General features: G+C 42.6%; 1 protein-coding gene across 2 annotated transcripts in view; it reads left to right on the forward strand.

Annotated features, from left to right (window-relative positions):
* The first annotated feature begins 8,063 nt into the window (after positions 1-8,063).
* setd5 (SET domain containing 5) overlaps positions 8,064-18,016 on the forward strand; it is a 64,359-nt gene continuing 54,406 nt past the window's right edge. For both annotated transcript variants that reach the window (XM_062969632.1, XM_062969633.1), the window contains exon 1: positions 8,064-8,247. The gene's annotated coding sequence lies outside the window, so the exon portion shown is untranslated. The remainder of the gene's footprint in view (positions 8,248-18,016) is intronic.

Below are 18,016 nucleotides of genomic sequence, written 5' to 3' on the forward strand. Positions count from 1 at the left end.
ACTGGTGCATTGTGGGCCTGATATTACCAGAACAGGGCTGGAGTGGCTGGTTTTTTGCTTTATAAAAAGAGCGAGCGAGAGAAGAGGAAACAAAGGAGGGGGATGGAGCTACAAAAATCTCACTAAGTGGATGGCAGCATTATGCTGCTTGTACAGACGATTAAGACAATTATATCCTCCAGATTCCAGGCTGAAGAGCAAGCTAGGCAGGAAGCTACTATTTTAAGAAGCTTCATTCAGTAATGTATTATAAATAAAAGTTACTGCAAGATCTCATGGCTTGCAGGTAACAATGCCAAGATTTATTAGAGTCAAGACTTTCAATCCAGTGACCAAAGGGGCACATCTACACAGACCTTGTAATGCAGTTTCAAACGTATACTGAAGAAAGTGGTTTCTCACTGTGCACATAATTACATAGAAAATCCTGGAACCAGTTCGATGCCCGACCGGTAATTACACAAAGCACATTAAGGGCTTTTCTTTCACACACCTTTGTGGGAATTTGTTGTTTGTCTGCTGCAATTTGAAGCTAGCTTCAATCGGCATCAAATCATCACTGTAGATGAGGTCATACATAGCTTTCTTTCCACTTTATCCTCAGAAGCCTGCGAAATACTGTCAGGCTGAGAGAATGGCCAGCTCTAATAAGGTTCATGATTGAAATCCCCATGTAATTCTCAAACCACTACCACACTTGGCTCTTGCCACATGGGTTTCTTGACTAGCGAAATGGCTTCTCGTACCACACATACAATTATTAGGGAAATGTCACCATATTTTCTGCTTGCTCCTTAAGGTGCAAAAGTCTTGTAGGTTTAACTTTCACAGGTTTTCCACTTTTGCCCCTAATCTGTGCCTCTAAATTCTGTGTAAGTGGAGGGCTAATTGTACTTCCACATTTTCTCTGTCACATACAAAGAATGAACTTGGTTCTCACAGAGATTTGTTTCTCGAGTTTTCAAAACACCACCTACTCGGGCACAAGGGATTTATCAACAGTGAGCTTCCAGGATTGTTTCGACATGGCAACCATGATGTCATGGTAGCTGTTCGCCAACCCACTAGGTATTTCTTTCCAGTTTGCTCTTTAAAAACAGAACATTTACATATTTGCTATATTTTAACCCAACCCACCCCCCTGCAAAAACAAGAGCTGGTATTTCAACATATCCTCTCCATGATTTTATGAGAAAAATTGCTTGAACGATGCCATCCTGATATTGCTATAAACTTTGGAATTCTTACCAATCCATATATCTGGAAGGGGATTAACTGAACTCTTTTGATTCACTGACAAATAAGCATGCTTACATGAAAATAAATTTTACTCTATTCCATTAGACTTTTCAAGAAGGGCAGCTAATACAGCATCCCAAAACTATTTGGATTTAGGCTCCACTGAATTTCGAGCAGTTTAGCTGCATGCAAAAATGCTTATGCTTAAAGGCACCCAGGACCAGTTCACACAAATTATTTAATTAATAGGCTTCGAATGTTAAAATTTTGCTTACATTTAATGTGACATAAACTATGATTCTGCCCCTTGTTGCTGCCTTTTCAAGTGTTTCTATTGACTTCTCCAATGTGGCACTGTGCAGTTCTGTAGTAACAGATTTGTCATCCCCAGTCACTATGGCAAGGGGGGCTGTAACCACAAACATCTGAAAAGGATTTGTGTTGGAAAAGCTACTATAGCTTAGCTAAAGTCATGAGTCTGTTTTTTGCTGTGGGAAGGCTGGTGAAAATAAATACAATGGGCTGCTATGACACAATAGGCTACATTGAGCCTCCAAAAAAGAGCAAACTATTCATGTATTTTTTGTCCTTGGAAATTAAATTTACACTGCAACATTTCCTGCATAACAGCTACCCCATGAGTACTAAATGGATGGAAAGACACAGATACTATGAAACAACTAGGTAGCTCTACTAGTACTATCCCAACAGAAACACCCACAAAAGGGGACTAACTGCCCCCAAGCGGATATACAGAGTTCTTTGTTCTGGCATTATCAGCCTGATCTTTCCCTTCCGCTCCTCTTCTCATGTGTTATCTTTCTAAATCTGGAATACCAGATCTTCATTTCATTTGTGCACACTGTGAGCAGCATTGCCTATTGAAAATTGCCGAGACGTTAAGGGAGGCAATTCCCTTTTTTAAAAAAGCAGGATAAATAGGTAGCTTCGCAGGTACATCTTGGTTACATCCATTCATTTCAGGAGGTGTGGACACACCTAATTTTGACCAGGAACAGGATATTCTAAAAAAGAAGAGGTAAGGTGTACTCCAAATCCTGAAAGATATTCTATTGCAGCCTTCCTGTTTAAATATAAGAAAGGCATCAGAAATAATGGGATAACACTGAGCTTTCAAGAAGTGACTATGTAGGGCAGCTTGCTACTCAGATCAAACTGTATACTGTAACATATACATGGAAAGGTTCCTTGATGCCAGACACAAAACCATCTTACATCAGCAGCAGTGGGGATAGAATAATTGGGTTGGAAAATCCCCCCAAAAGCCATCCAATTCAATTCTATTCTGCCATATAGGAACACACAATCCAAGCAGTGCCAACAGATGGCCATCCAGCCTCTGCTTAAAAACCTCCAAAGAAGGAGACCATCATACTCCAAGGCAGCCTATTTCACTACCAAACAGCTCTTATGTCAAGACGTTCTTCCTAATGTTTAGGTGGAATCTTTTCCTGCAATTTGAACCCATTGCTGTGTATCCTAGTCTCCAGAGCAGCAAAAATAAATAAGCTTGCCCCCTTCTCAATATGACATCCTTTCAAATATTTAAACATGGCTATTATGCCCTTTCTACCTGCAGAACTCGGATCTTCCTCCAGTGATGTTAAAGCCAAGAAGATGGGGGCTTTTATTAGAGGACTCCTGTTAAAAGCTTGCAATGAGTAACTCCTTACTCAGAGAAAATTGCACACCAAAGGTCCCCTGCAGAGAATCCCTTCTCTTTCTCCATCACAGGAAGCTGGATTAAACCCCCAACCCTCCCTCCCCTTGCCTGCTCTTTCAAAACGCTGTGCCGCATTGAATACAGCTTTGTGTGGATGAAGAGAGAGAAAAGAGGTGGGCATTCAAAGGTACCTTTTGAGGGGAAGGTATGGCAGAGCAGTAGGGAACTTTGGACCCTCTGCTCTGGATTAACCATGAAGCAAAATAAGTCCATGCTTAAGGCACGAAGAGAAAGGTGGCTATATAGAAATATTTCCATTGCCGGCTTTACCATGGAGCATATGGTGCAAAACTGCAAACAGTGTGACCAAACCGGGCTCCACAAAAATGGGAGCCCAATAAGGAAATAAAGGAGAAAGCATTCCAAATAAAGTGGAGGTATACAAAAAGAAACATTTTCCATCTTACTGTGTTCTATTGGGAAAAAAATTTTTTGTTTATATTTTGAATTTTGAAATCTTTTAAAGTGCTATGGGGATCTAAAGGTCTCAATCTAGCTTTTTAAATTTTTGGCCCGGGAATCCAAAACAGAACCGAACACACTCCACCTATGAGCAGACCAACAGGGTCCGATGCTTCCCATTTTACCTGGCATGCCTGCAAGTGTGCACCCAGGCGGCCTGAATTTCCCCAGGCATCCCTCCTGGTGTCGTCTTCCCTCTGGTATCCTCCATTTTGCTGGCTCAAATACACAGAGGAAGGGCTCCCTCCCAGGCCTGTCAATCACAAGACATCCCTAGAGAAAAGGCGGCCTGAAGAAGGACTTCAACGCCTTTTGAGGGGCAGCTGCCCATCTGTAAAAGGAACAGCTGGGATCCCTGCATCCCAGAGAGAGAGAAAGAAGAAATAATTAGGATTGTGTGGGGGAGGTGAGAAAAATCCCCTTATTCAGAGAATTCAGTGGAGGTTTTAAGTTATAGCTGAGCCTCCATATGCACAGATCCCACATCCACCTATCCAAGGCTTGAAAATATTCTATTCTAGCTTGGGTACCCGCCGTTGCCTGGGTTATTAGAAAAAGTCATCTTTTTATTTTACAAAATGCAGAAGTTTGTGGGTGTACCACAACTCCATGCCAAATTAACCCCTAGAAACTCTTATCAATACTTAAGTTTGTCATTTTGGGCAAATTTGCTCTAGATGCATCATTGACGAGGTTCAGTATGCTCTCCAGCTGTAGGATGAATTACAACTCCCACCATGGTGGGTCAGTCCGTCAAATCCCTCCAGTATGTTCAGTTGGTCACTGGGGGGGGGGGGGGTGTTCTGTCTGCCAAGTTAGGTCCAGGTCCATCATTGGTGGGTTTTGGAGTGCTCCTTGATTGATGGTGAATTCTCAATCCCAGTACCTACAACAGACAAATGTCAAGGCCAGTTCCACCCCAAATCCACCAGTATTCAAATTTGGGCATAGTGGGCATTATGCCAAGTCCAGGGCCATCGTTGGTGGGTTCCAGAGTGCTCTCTGATTGCAGGAGAACTATAAATCCCAGTACCTACAATGGCTATAAATCAAGGTAAATTCCCCCAAACCTCCCCAGTATTTTTATTTGGTTCTCTCTGGATGGAGGTGAACTACAACTCCTATCAATCAAGGTCAGTTTTCCCCAAACCTGGTCATGGGGGTTCTGTGTGCCAAATGTGGTCCAGGTCCGTTGTCAGAGGGGGAGGGGGGTTACAGTGCTCTGACTTGATGCAGGGTGAATTACAACTTCCAACATGTGAAGTCAGTCCCCCAAACTCATCCAGTATGGTTAGTTGCTGCTCAGCTCTGCTCTGCTTGTTATGCAGAGTTGAAACAAGTAGGAATGCATTAAGGGAGAGACAATGAGCGGGGTCATACAAATTCCACACCAATGGAGAGAGTAAGGAACACTGGGATGCATGCCTATGGTAGAGGAAACACATAAAATTTAGGATGACATTGTCCCTGAATGGACACATTCTATGCGTGGTGAGCCGTAGTGTTTGGAGAGGGCAGGGGTTGGGCTAACATGTTCATGGCACTCGCTATAACCTGAAATGTCATTGGAGAGAGTGTTTTTGGTGGCTCTTCAGCACTGTGGGTTATAGCTGTCTGTGGAAGAGGGAACCAGTCTGTGGAAGTGGGCACCCTAGCCACATACACACATACATATTTTCATTTTTATTATGTGTGTGTATCTATATATAAATGTAATGTTCATTTCTGGTAAAAACATAAGTCAAAAACCACTTGATGAATTGACACGAAATTTGGACACAATATGCCTATCAATCCATCAAGTGACCATCACTCACAAAACAACAAAGCAGAAAGGACTTAAAAATCCCCAAAAGCTAAAAGACATTACAGCGCATGTGCGAAAGCAACTGCCCAGGCCCTGCCCCCCTCCTGCGCAAGACAAAAACCCACAAGCATCCATTGCAATGGAGCTGGCTGTCCCTGCTTTGGGAGCCAAGGGTGTGCAGCCACACAAACACACCTTTTCGGTGTATGTGCACAGGTTTCTCTGAGGAAGGAATTAGAGAAGGAGGGAAACCCTTCTCCCTGAGGTATTGGGGGAGAAAAAAAAGAGGAAGAAAGGAGGGAGGGAAAGAGGGAAGAAATGAAGGAGAGTAGGAAAGAAGGAAAAAACGTGGGAGGGAAGGAAGGAGGTCGAGAAGGAAGAAGAGAGAAAGAAAAAAGGGGGAAAGGGAAGGAAATATAAAAGGGGGAGGAAAGGAGGGAGGAGAGGAATCATAGAGTTGGAAGAAACCTCATGGGCCATCCAGTCCAACTTCCTGCCAAGAAGCAGGAAAGCCACATTCAAAGCACTCCTAACAGATGGCCATCCAGCTTCTGCTTAAATGCCTCCACGACATGATGGGGCAGAGAGTTCCACTGCTGAACAGCTGTCACAGTGAGGAAGTTCTTCCTGATGTTCAGGTGGAATCTCCTTTCCTGTAGTTTGAAGCCATTGTTCCGTGTCCTAGTCTCCAGGGCAGCAGAAAACAAGCTTCTCCCTCCTCCCTATGACTTCCCCTCACATATTTATACATGGCCCTCAACATGTCTCCTCTCAGCCTTCTCTTCTACAGGCTAAACATGCCCAGCTCTTTAAGCCGCTCCTCATAGGGCTTGTTCTCCATCCCTTGATCATTTTAGTTGCCCTCCTCTGGACACTTTCCAGCTTGTCAACATCTCCCTTCAATTGCGGTGCCCAGAATTGGACTCAGTATTCCAGGTGTGGTCTGACCAAGGCAGAATAGAGGGGAGCATGACTTCCCTGGATCTAGACACTAGACTCCTATTGATGCAGGCCAAAATCCCATTGGCTTTTTTAGCTGCCGCATCACATTGCTGGATCATATTCACCTTCCTCTCCACAAGGACTCCAAGATCCTTTTCCTACGTACTGCTGTCAAGCCAGGCATCACCCATTCTGTATCTTTGCAATTCATTTTTTTCTGCCTAAGTGGAGTATCTTGCATTTGTCCCTATTGAACTTCATTTTGTTAGTCTTGGCCCATCTCTCTAATATGTTAAAATCAATTTGAATTCTGCTCCTGTCTTCTGGAGTGTTAGCTATCCCTCCCAATTTGGTGCCGTCTGCAAACGTGATGTTTGTGCCTTTCTATAACCCTTCATTAATAAAGATGATGAACAGAACCGAGCCCAGGACGGAACCCTGCTTTTGGCACTCCCCTTGTGACTTCTTTCCAGGAAGGAAGGAAAGGGGGATGGAAACAATGAGGAAAAGAAGGAAGGAAAGACCTCACAACCTCTGAGGATGCCTGCCATAGATGTGGGTGAAACATCAGGAGAGAATACTTCTGGAACATGGCATGGCCATACAGCTCAGAAAACACACAACCTCCTCAAGGAAGGAAAGAGTTAGAGAAGGGAGGAAAAATTACATTTATCACAACCCAGCTCTTACACTTTTCTTTCGTTACCATTAAACCACACATGGCAACAGCAACGCGTGGCCGGGTACAGTTAGTATGTGTGTATATATGCCAAAAGTCACAAAGGAGCCTGAGGTTTCAATAATTTTTCAATATAATGTCGTTTTATTTCTTCTATGTATTGTATATGATGCTATGGTATAAGTCATTTTTAAAAGTTTAAAATATTGAAATCCCATTGACTTTTGGGCCACCCATGCGGGTTCGTATATAATGGGGCTTAGCTTGCAAAGGAGGAAAGGTATGGCAGCTCAGGCCAGGCTGAGGAGGAAAAAAGGAAGGAGGAACTGATGGCCGACTGCGCATGCGTGGGTGAGCAAGAGTTATTTTTGGCACCACCACCAAATACCGCTCCAGCCTGCAGCAATGCAAGCTCAAAGCTGCCCCGAAGACCTTCCACAGCGAAAATCCACGCGTAAACCCTTCCTCGCGTGGAAAGAACCCTCATCTCCTTCCTCCCCTCCACCACTTATTTCTATGACTGCTCCCGCCGCCTCCAGCCAAACCACCCAAGCTAACGCATGCGCCGTTGCATCCTCTACTCATGCCTTCCCAGCCCTAGTACTGAGTGCGCATGCCCGAAAGGGCTTTCCAGAGCCATCGCTGAACCCAGCCCTCTTCTTCTTCATCTTTTTTTGCCTCCGCCCCGTGCCACGTGTCCCCAAGCAGCACTCCAGCCCCCACGTGGGACTCCTCCAGGTGAGCCAATCAGGGCGCTGCCTCGCCTTCGAGCACGTAGAGCAGCAGACCCACGTGCGCAGAGGCAAGGGCAAGCACCACTCCCCCTCCTCACAATGACCCCGCCTTCCTCATCCCACTCTCCCACCTCCTTCTCCTCAAGCCATGAGCATACTGAGCCAGCGGTGCTGCCGCGCTTTGTTTTTATACCCCCTCTAAAGGAGTGGCGTTTCGAATGACCAATGAGAAGGATGAATCTGCGGGAAGGGCGGGACGGAAGCTGGAGCTCTTCGATCACAGGCGGTAATAGCCCGACGTCCCCCCTTTCCTGTGGAGGGGACGGCCAATCGGCGGCGAGGAGGCGTTCTCGAGAGCGCCAGCGGAGGGGAAAGGCAATCGTGCGGAAAGCCCGTCCAATCAGCAGGCGCGGTGGGCGGGGCCGGGGTGCCCCTGGCGCCAGCGCTGGGAATCCCCGTGCACTCAGTGCCGTTTCCGCCCGGCCTGCTGAGGAGGAGCGTTTGGCCGTTGACTGTTGCCGCGGAGGGGGAGGGGCCCTGGCTGCTGCTCCCTGGAGCTCCCTCTCCCGCCGGACGCCTAGGAAACGCCGTGGCGCCGAGCAGGGCCTAGTTCCCGGGGCCCGAGCCACGGGCCGGACAGGTATGAGCAGAGAAGAGGCGTGGGCGAGGGGCCCACACAGTTTGGAGAGGGAAGAGGGGCGGGAAACTTGGAAGCGAGCGGTTTTCCTTCTCTTCCTTCCCAGCAGACCCTTCTATTTAGGTGGTTTTCGTAGTTCTTCTCAAGCCTTTCAGGCCTCCCCCTCCTTATATTGCCTTCTGGAAGGTCTATTCCCCTCTTTTGCTGCCTCTGGAAGGTTTATATTTATGCCTTCTGGAGTTATATGTCCCTATATTGATGCCTCTGGGAGGCTGGGCCCATATTGATGCCTCTGGAAGGTTTATTATATCCTTATTTTGGTGCCTTTGGGAGGTTGGGCCCATATATTGCTTTATGTCCCTGTGTTGGTGCTTCTGGAAGGTTTATTATATCCTTATTTTAGTGCCTTTGGAAGGTTTGCGTCCCTATGTTAGTATCTCTGGAAGATGGAGGTGAAGAGAGATGGATGGATATGGAGGCAGCAGCCAGAGACTCTCTCTATGGGAAAAGACCAGTTAAGGGCCAACTTGGTGTTTTGGGCTTCAACTCCCACCATTCCTAACAGGAAGGGGCCCGAGGCTATTAGGAATGGTGGGAGTTGAAGACCAAAACACCTGGAGTGCCCAAGTTGACACATGCCTGGAAATGACGAAGGAAACAAGAAAGAAAAACCAAACGTAGCACCCAAACACGAATCAAGGAACATGAAAGGCAACGCACACCAACCATCTCCCAAATCAAAAGAGAAGCACAATCAATGCCCTGGAAGATGGTCCAAAAAGAATCCGCGAACCCCACCTCCTCCAAGGGGAACTGAACCACCTAAACTGGGCTCTACAGGCCAAAGGATACTCTACCACAGACATCAGAAGAGCTGCAAGACCATGAACAAGCCACGAGAGTAAAGACAAAGATCCACCCAAAGTAAAGGTGTTCTTACCATACATCAAGGGAACCACTGACCACATAGGGAAGCTGATGAAGAAACATAACAAACAAACTATCTACAGACCCACTAAGAAAGTCCAAAAAATGCTGCATTCAGCAAAGGACAAGAGGGATCCTCGCACCTCTGCAGGAGTCTACTGTAAACCATGCTACTGTAGAGAAGTCTGCATAGGGACCACCAAGCACAGTGCTCAATACAAATCAATGAACATGAAAGCCACTGCAGACTGATTCAACCAGAGAAGTCAGCCATAGCAGAGCACTTGATGAACCAACTTGGACACAGCATGTTATTTGAGGACCACTCTAACAACCACCATGTCAGATTACGCAGAGAAGCCACTGAAATCCACAAGCATGTGGACAATTGCAACAGAAAGGCAGAAACCATGAAAATAAACAAAATCTGACTACCAGTACTAAAAAAAGAATGAATAGAATGATGATATATTAGATATGTGAGTAGACAATATAGAAGGGAAGAGAATGGAGAAATGTGATAATAGATAAATGATGTGTAGGTATGAACATTTGTATTAAATGTGCAATATACTCACAACATGAAATATAAGATAATATCAATAAAAATATATTTTTTAAAAAACAGTACTTAAAAAACCCTAAAATCAGGACAGCACATGAAAAAACACCACTTAGGAAGCAGAGGAATTCCAGACATGAATCAATCAGGACCAGCTAACACCTACCAATAAAGGATTTCCCCAGGCAGGAAGCATCCAGGCCTTGAAGCTGCAAGGATATTCAATGCTAATCAAGGTGGCCAATTGGAACATTCACACCTGCCTCAAGCAGACAAGAGTTCTTTCTCCCACCCTTAACATTCCACAGATATATAAACTTAACTGGCCTAGTTTCCAACAGACCTCACAACCTCTTGAGGATGCCTGCCATAGATGCAAGCGAAATATCAGGAAACAATGCTTCTTGAGCATGGCCATATAGCCTGGAAAATTCACAGCAACCCAGTGATTTTGGCCATGAAAGCCTTCGACAACACAAGAAAGAAACAGCCGCTGCCCAGCCAAGGGGGGTGTACTCTGTGTTGTGAAGCATTTGTGGTAGTTCTTCATAGTTTTTGATGGTTTTAAACTTATTTTAATATTTCTGTGTTAAATTGCAAATGGTAATATTTTAGTGTTTATGTGGTGTTGGTTTTAAATTGCAGTTTGTTTTGCTTTCATTGTTTATATGCTGTCTGTTTTTAATTGTGTGGTTGGCCTCTTTGGGTCTCCCCAACCCTAATACAATATTATTAATAATACCAGTAATAGAAGTCTTTCCTCTCTTTACATTTTCAGTTGTTTGCAGTCTCTAAATGTGGAGAAAAAAAGAGGGGGGTGGAAGGTGTGCCTGTAATTTATGCCAAAGGGATGGTGGGGTTTAATAGGAGTGGGAATCCCCCCCTCCAGTTGTATATCCAGGGAAGCCTGAGTGGGAAGAGATGGGGAGCTGGTTTTCATTGCCTTCCCACCCATCCTCCACCTTCCTGTTGGGGAGGAGGTGGGAGTGAGCTTTCCCACTCCTTGCCAGGCATCATGGCGATTCTGTTCTTGCCCTCTGTGTATATGTGTGTGTTTCTTGTCTTGCAAGAAGGGGAGACCAGCCAAGTTTGTGGAGGAGGGAGGAGAGAGAAGGGGAAGGAGGCAGTTGAGGGAACCTAATGAATTCATTAATTAATTTCCACAGGCAGAATTCTCTTGGTGCAATGTGAGGGGAAATAGCCCAAGCCAGTCTTTTGTGGGAGGCCTTTCCAAATGGGGATATGGGAAAATCCGTTCTTGGGAGGAGAGCTTCCACTTCAAAGCAGCTTTTTGCCAGGAAACTCACTCTGTGTGTGTGTGTGTGTGTGTCTGCTCTTGCAGCCAAGTTGGGGGAGGGGAGGCAAGGAGAGAGGAAGGAAAACGAGGCAGTTGAGGGATCCCAGTCAATTTATTCATTGGTGTTTTAATCTTTGTTTTGTGTGTGTGTGTATTCTCCTTTGTTTTATCTATGCATTTTAATGTCTTGGACCCCACCTCAAGCAGTGAGGAGAGGCGGGTAACAAATAAAAATATATTATTGTTAATATTATTTACTTTCCCAAGAAGGGTTATCTCCAAGGGAAAACAGCTAAGCTAGTTTTTGTTGTTGGAGGCCTCACCAAAGTGGGGAATGTGGGAAAATCCCCTTTTTGGGAGGAGGGATTCCACTTCAAAGCAGCTGTTTGCCAGTAAACTGTGTTTGCATAAATACTTGTAGAATTAATATTGTTTGATACCACTTTAGCTGCCAGGGCTCAGCACTATGAAATCATAGGCCCCTTCTACACTGCCATATAAAATCCAGATTAGCTGCTTAGAACTGGAGTATATGGCGGTGTAGACCCATATAATCCACTTCAAAGCAGATAATGTGGATTATGTGTTTTGATAATCTGGATTATATAGCAGTGTTGAAGGGGCCATGGCTATAATTTAGAAGCCTTTAGTCTTATGTGGCAAATAGTGCTCGTGCCTCACCAAAATACAAATACCATGATTCTATTGCATTGAACTGCATTAATTTGACAGTGTGGGTTCTTCCTCTGTGTGTGCGTGTGTGCATGCGCGACTGCCTGCACTCCTATGTGAGTTCATCACTGCCTCCCCTCTCTTTCCATCCCTCCTCCTCTTCCATGTGCTGAAGCAGCTTCCCCTGAGCTGCTCCTTCCCTTCTCACCCCCTCCCTTTCCTCCACTGTCTGCTTCTGACTTGCTGGCTCCTTCAGGCAATGGGGGAGGAGGTGTTTGACCTGCATTTTCTGCTTTCTCATGGTGCTTGTGTGGCGATGGTGGTGCACTTTAATAATCCCTTTCTCCTTTCCTCTGCCTCTTAGTTGGAGGTGTAGCAGGAATTTTCACTGTGGTTCATTGCTCGACATATGCTTTTTAAAGAAATCAGGTTATGTTTTTGGTTTTGTGCTCCCTTCCAGCTTACATATAGTATTTTGTAATATAGCACCAGTACAGGGCAAAGTTGCTGTAGCTCATCTCCAGCAGTTTGTCCTTGGAGTGTCACTGGCTTGCTGCTTCAAATAGAGGTCTGTTGTTCTATCAGACATGCCCCATTTTTGATCGACTGGAAAATAATTTGTTTGGTAATCAGATACAGGTATTAGAGATACCCAGCAGTTTCTTCCATGAAAATAGTGAGAAGTTCTTGTGTGTTTAGTTATGAAGGTGGTCTCTTCAGTTTCAAGCAGTAGTTCTTATGTTCAATAAGATATTTTGAATATGCAACAAACCATACCACTGATCACTCTTATTAAGGCTGTTGTTTCCTGAAGGGGAAGTAATGGCCCTTCCAGGGTAGCAACTTGCACTTTCTCTCAGTAGCCTATTATGTAATTGAGAGTGTTAAAGATTCACAAGCAAAGACTGAACAGCAAAAAAGTGATTTTTGTCTTGAAAGCAGATGGCACCATCATCTCAAAAACACAATTTTGAGCAGCAAATTCCTATCCAAGATTGCTGAAATGTTTTCTTCATGAGCTCACTGTAGAGACTTGGGAGATGGTGGCAGGCAGTACAAAGATATGCTACTTCCGTAATGGCGTGCAGGACTCTCCCTTTTCACCTATGAAGGTGACATCAGACACTCCCCTCTTTTTCTCTCTTTCTTATATGCAGACACAGAGCTTGCCCAGGAAGTCATTTTTTTTTCTAGCTGCAACTTGCAGCAGAGAGGTGACTGAGGGTGTTGCTTTGCCTTAGATCCTGTGGGTGAGCGTTCAAGGCGGTGACAAGCAGCAAATGTTGGCTTGGGAGCTCTGGTTGCTACGTGAGAAGCTTCAGTAGTGTTGGTTGCTGTCTCCAGGGAAGGACAGCAGTGCAACCAACCTCCATTAGTGCTGCACTTTGGAGATGGCTGATTGAGATGCAACTCTTTCTTGATTGTAAGAGCTTTGAATCAAAAGAATGGCAACATAGCCCACATAACCAAATCTACTGTTTTTCTCTTTCCCCAGCTTTTGGGGCTACATTAGGAAGTCGCATGAGAATTCACAAAATACCTTACCTGATTTTCAGTGTATTCAAGATAGTGAGAATTGATCAAATCTCTCTGCAGTGAGAAAAATGTAGCTTCTGATCTGGGACTGCAGTGTTTGACTTCAGCATCTCTTCTAGTAAACCAGAGAGCCATATGCTTTTCTTATTGTCTGTAGATCTTTTTCCTCCCCTTCCATTGCCTGGGCCTCTCTTGCCTTAATGACAAGAATTTCAGCTTTGTGCACTGGGTGTGTGCAGCAGACACCAGCTTCCAGTGCTTAGAGGATTTTCCATTCACGGACTAAAGCACAATCAAAATATGACATGTTGCTTTTTTAAGTGGCAGCAAAATTATAGTCCAAAGAATTCCCCCTTCCTAATAGATACACAGACAGATTGTACACTGAGGTGTTTGAGGCATGTTTATGCTAAATGTACTACTCCTATAAGCCTTGGGGTATTTAAAATACCATATAAAGGACCCTGGGATCGTTCTCTAAAAACACCTACCAGTTAAATAAGGGCAAAAGTTGTATTAATGCCAAAAGTATTTATTTTGTGTGTTGTAAAGGTCTTGCAGGGCTTTCCTATATATACTCTTCAAACCAATGATGCAGACTTTCCTAAGGAGGCATTGGTAATTGCCAAGGGAATTCCAACCCCTCCTTCATCTCTTCCTGTGTCCTTGATCTGTCAGAGGTTATAATGTTAAAGTGCCTTCCAAGTTGATATGATATGGGTAATTGCCTGACTTTCATGACTGATAATATTTTAGAGACAGTGAAGGAAACAGTGCTGGACTGTTTTCAAACTCCAAAAGCATATTTTCAAATAGATGTTGTGCATTCCTCTCATTCTCAGATTAGTCTAACCGAGGCTGGAATGACATTACCTCCCAAATCTGTGGTTTGCTTGATCTCAGGGAGTCATGTAAGTGTGGTTTTTGACAACCCCTAGAATATAGGTTTTACATCCTTGAATACATTTGATAACTATACTAGCAGAACTTGAAATAATCATTCTGTGTTATACTGCTGACGATGGCATTTAAAATGTGTGCCTCAGTTTCCTAAGATGACTGATTCTATAACAAACAGCATAGTTTCAGATCAATGCTGTGTAACTACAGTATTGTTTAGTAGTATGAACCTGAATCATAACTGGTTATTTTTATTTGATTGACAGGAATTATTGGACTAGATGTTGTTTGAAGGAGCTTAATACAAATGCCTGACATTAGAAAATCAGTTGTAACACTAGAAACATTGTTCAGATTCCTGAGACTCAAAATCAATTTTTTAGAAGCAACATTTAAGGAAAAATAGCAAGCAAACATAGCTCTGATAATCACAGAAGTACAAGAATGCTTAATTAAATTGATTGAGATATCTACATGTTGAATTTCAAGAGTTTCCGTTGATTGTAAGAAATCAGAGTCATTTTGACTGGAAGTCTCTGTTTGTTTCAGGTCCTGCAATCCTAAAGGGTAATTTAATTGGTAAAGGTACTTTTGCAGTATTTTGTTGAGTTTACTTGGACATATTAACTGGACGATAGTATATTTACCCATTGTAAAATGATAAAAGAATACAGAGATAATTAGATGAATATAGAGACACTATGGGATGTGTACTTACTTTCAGGGTGCATTCTAAAACCATTCATTTAAAATCATCATTCATAATAGAAACATGTTAGATTTTGTCACAATTCTGTTTACATCATGAACCAAACATGAACATTTGCTGTATTTCCAAGTTATTGGAAGGCACATCTACACCGCTGAATTAATGCAGTTTGACACCATTTTAATTGCCATGGCTTAATGTTAGAATCTATGTTTTTAGACAAAGGATGCTATCCTAGTACTTCACCAAACACCTATGGTTCTATACCTTTGAGCAGTTACAGTAAAAGTGGTGCATTAATTCAGTAGTGTAGATGTGCCTTCTGATACCTTGGAAATACAGTAAAAGTTCATGTTTGGTTCATGATGTAAGCAGAATTGTGACAAAATCTAACATGTTTCTGTTATGACTGATGATGTTAAATGAATGATTTTAGAATCAAAGATACTTATCTTTAGGGGTCTTCATTCAGCATGTCATTCTTCACTTCACATAAAACATTAAATGTTTTTATCATCTTGCCCCTCTTATGCCATCTTCAAATTAGAGGCTACATGTCCAAAAATGGTACCTACATATGAATGACCAGTTCAGACAGAATGGGTGTTTGGTAAAAAAAAATATGGAAATAGTTGCTGCTAGGAGAGAAGTGTTGTCCTTTTACAGACTTCAGCATGGTGTTCCTGTAACAAACCATTGCTTTTCTTGTTCATAATGAAAGTACTATACTATGCTGTATTGGAATAAGACAGATAATAAGTAATGGGTCAGTAGAAAGACCATAGTCTACTTATTTATCTTAATGTTGTCACTTAGCTTTTCCATGTACTTGGGGTGTTTATCACATATTTTGGTAAAGGAAGCTACAGGTTGTAGATCATACTGGTATAGTTACTTACGCAAATATGTAAGTGTTTGGATGTTGGCATATATTTGTCAATTAGTATTTAGAAAACCCAAGGACAGTACAAACCAGCACTGAATAAATGAATTTTAGTAAAATTCTGTTATTAACAATGAGCTTCTCTTCTAATTTAGAGGAATGAGGAACTGAATGAAAATGATAGGATTGGGTAGTTTCTAAATTCTCAGTTTGAATAATGGGTTGACAAAACAGATAAGGAACTGACTTTTAATGTTTCTTTCTGTTCTGATACTGTTGCCTTTAGTAGCATAGAGTCATAAAATACCATTGAAAATAAATACTCATTGTTTGGGAAATTGAGAAGTTAGGTCTGCTTCACTGCTCTAGCACTTTTTATTCATGTTAGAGATAAGTCTGGAACAGTTTTCTCTGATTGCCCAGCTGGGGTACACCATTGCAAAGGTGGACTCCTGTGGCAGCAACTCGGGAATTCATGTGTGTAGTCATTCTACTGTACATCTAATTTAAATGCATCATCTTGAAATATGGGTATCTATGGTGCCCAGGTACCCTAAAGGCAATGGATCCTGTTTGATCTTGGAAGTTAAGTAGGGTCAGTTCTAGTGGGCACTGCCAAGAAATACCAGACCCTATCATCTATATTTCAGTACGGAAATGACAAAACCACCTCCCAAGTATTCCTTGCTGAAGAAAATTCCTGAGGCTTGTCGTAAGTCTATAGGTGATTTAAAGGGCACACAAGACACAAAATTAGTGAGGTATTACCTCTTTTGGCTAACAGGAGGGCTCAACTATTGTCCACATGCAAATGCCAAATTAATACAGGATAATAGTTCTCCTTTTTATAATCTCCTTGCCTCATAATTTATATATTAAAACAATGCCAGGTGATATAATATTTTTATTCCCATTATATTTTATCATGCTTTTATTTGAACCTGCATTACAAAAGTTTCTACTAAATGGATGTTTATGTCAACTACTAGGCGGCTTAAATTGTGTGTTTAAGTTAACCTAGTCCTGATCATATGCAAAGCAAAACTACTGAAACTGAATACCTGTTGACAACAAGGTCAATAACATACAGATGCATATGACCCTCAACCTGATCTTGCATAGCCTTCAGTTCCATTTCAAAAGCACTTGGCCAGTTTAGGCCTTTGAAGGAGCCATCTGCCTCTTCTTCTACTGTCTGCTATCTAAGAAGCAAAATATAAAGGGAGAAATTGAGTAAGGATATGAAAAGAGAGAAAGAAATGGGATATGTTCATCACATCTTTCATTCTTCCCCCGTGAACTGCTTCAACTGTACTCTCCATCAGCATGTGTCTAAAACAGATCTCTTGACAGAAAAAGTTGTCCAATCAAACCTCATTCAAGAACAGAATTGGCATTCTGTTGTGGTGGTGAAGAAGTCTTCAAAGATATCCTCTTTGAAAGAGTAGAGTTTTGTCTTCCCCCAAGATGCCTATGTCCCAAAATAATGACACTCTTTACTTGTGTATTCCTATGTGGTTGTTTCCACCATATTGATAGAAAATTGTTATTGATTTCTTATAAAGCATCATGACAAAGCAATAAATTTGAAAAAAAAAGTAGGCCACTACATCTTCATCTTTATTTGCATGTACTGAGAAGCTTCAGTATGTATGAGTGGATTGAAAATGCAAAGACTTGTGCTCAATTGCAGGTGATCATTGTCTTTAAATGTACAGGCAGTTCCTGTGTTACAAGCATACAAGTTACATATTACTCTTAGTTAAGAACAGGGGCTAGACAACTGAAAGTGAGAGAAAATCTACCCGTAGGAAGATTCCTGGAAAGACTTATAATAGGAAAAAGATGTTTCCACTGAATCTTTTCTCACCAATCCATGTTTCCACGACCACCCAAAATTTACAAAATCCAATTGTTACAGGAACAGAAAGTGTAGTGAAATCTAAGCAGGGACACAGACAGCAAAACAAACTTTATAGGGTATTCACACTTCCTTATGCTATCCAAAACGTTTTTAAAAATTGGCTGGAGTTACACTTTAAAAATGTACCTGTCCGCCTTATATTCAAATTCAGTTTAAGAACAAACCTACAGAACCTATCTTGCCTGTAACCCAGGGAATGCCTTCATTAAGCTTATTAATAGATGAATAATTTTCATATTAATTTTCACCCTGTTCTACTGTTGATGTTTTTCTTCTTGTACTTCATTGACAGTACAGTAGAGTCTCACTTATCTAACATTTGCTTATCCACCGTTCTGGATTATCCAACAAAGTCTACCTCC

The sequence above is a fragment of the Anolis carolinensis genome, chromosome 2 (assembly GCF_035594765.1).
Source record: "Anolis carolinensis isolate JA03-04 chromosome 2, rAnoCar3.1.pri, whole genome shotgun sequence".
NCBI lineage: Eukaryota > Metazoa > Chordata > Lepidosauria > Squamata > Dactyloidae > Anolis > Anolis carolinensis.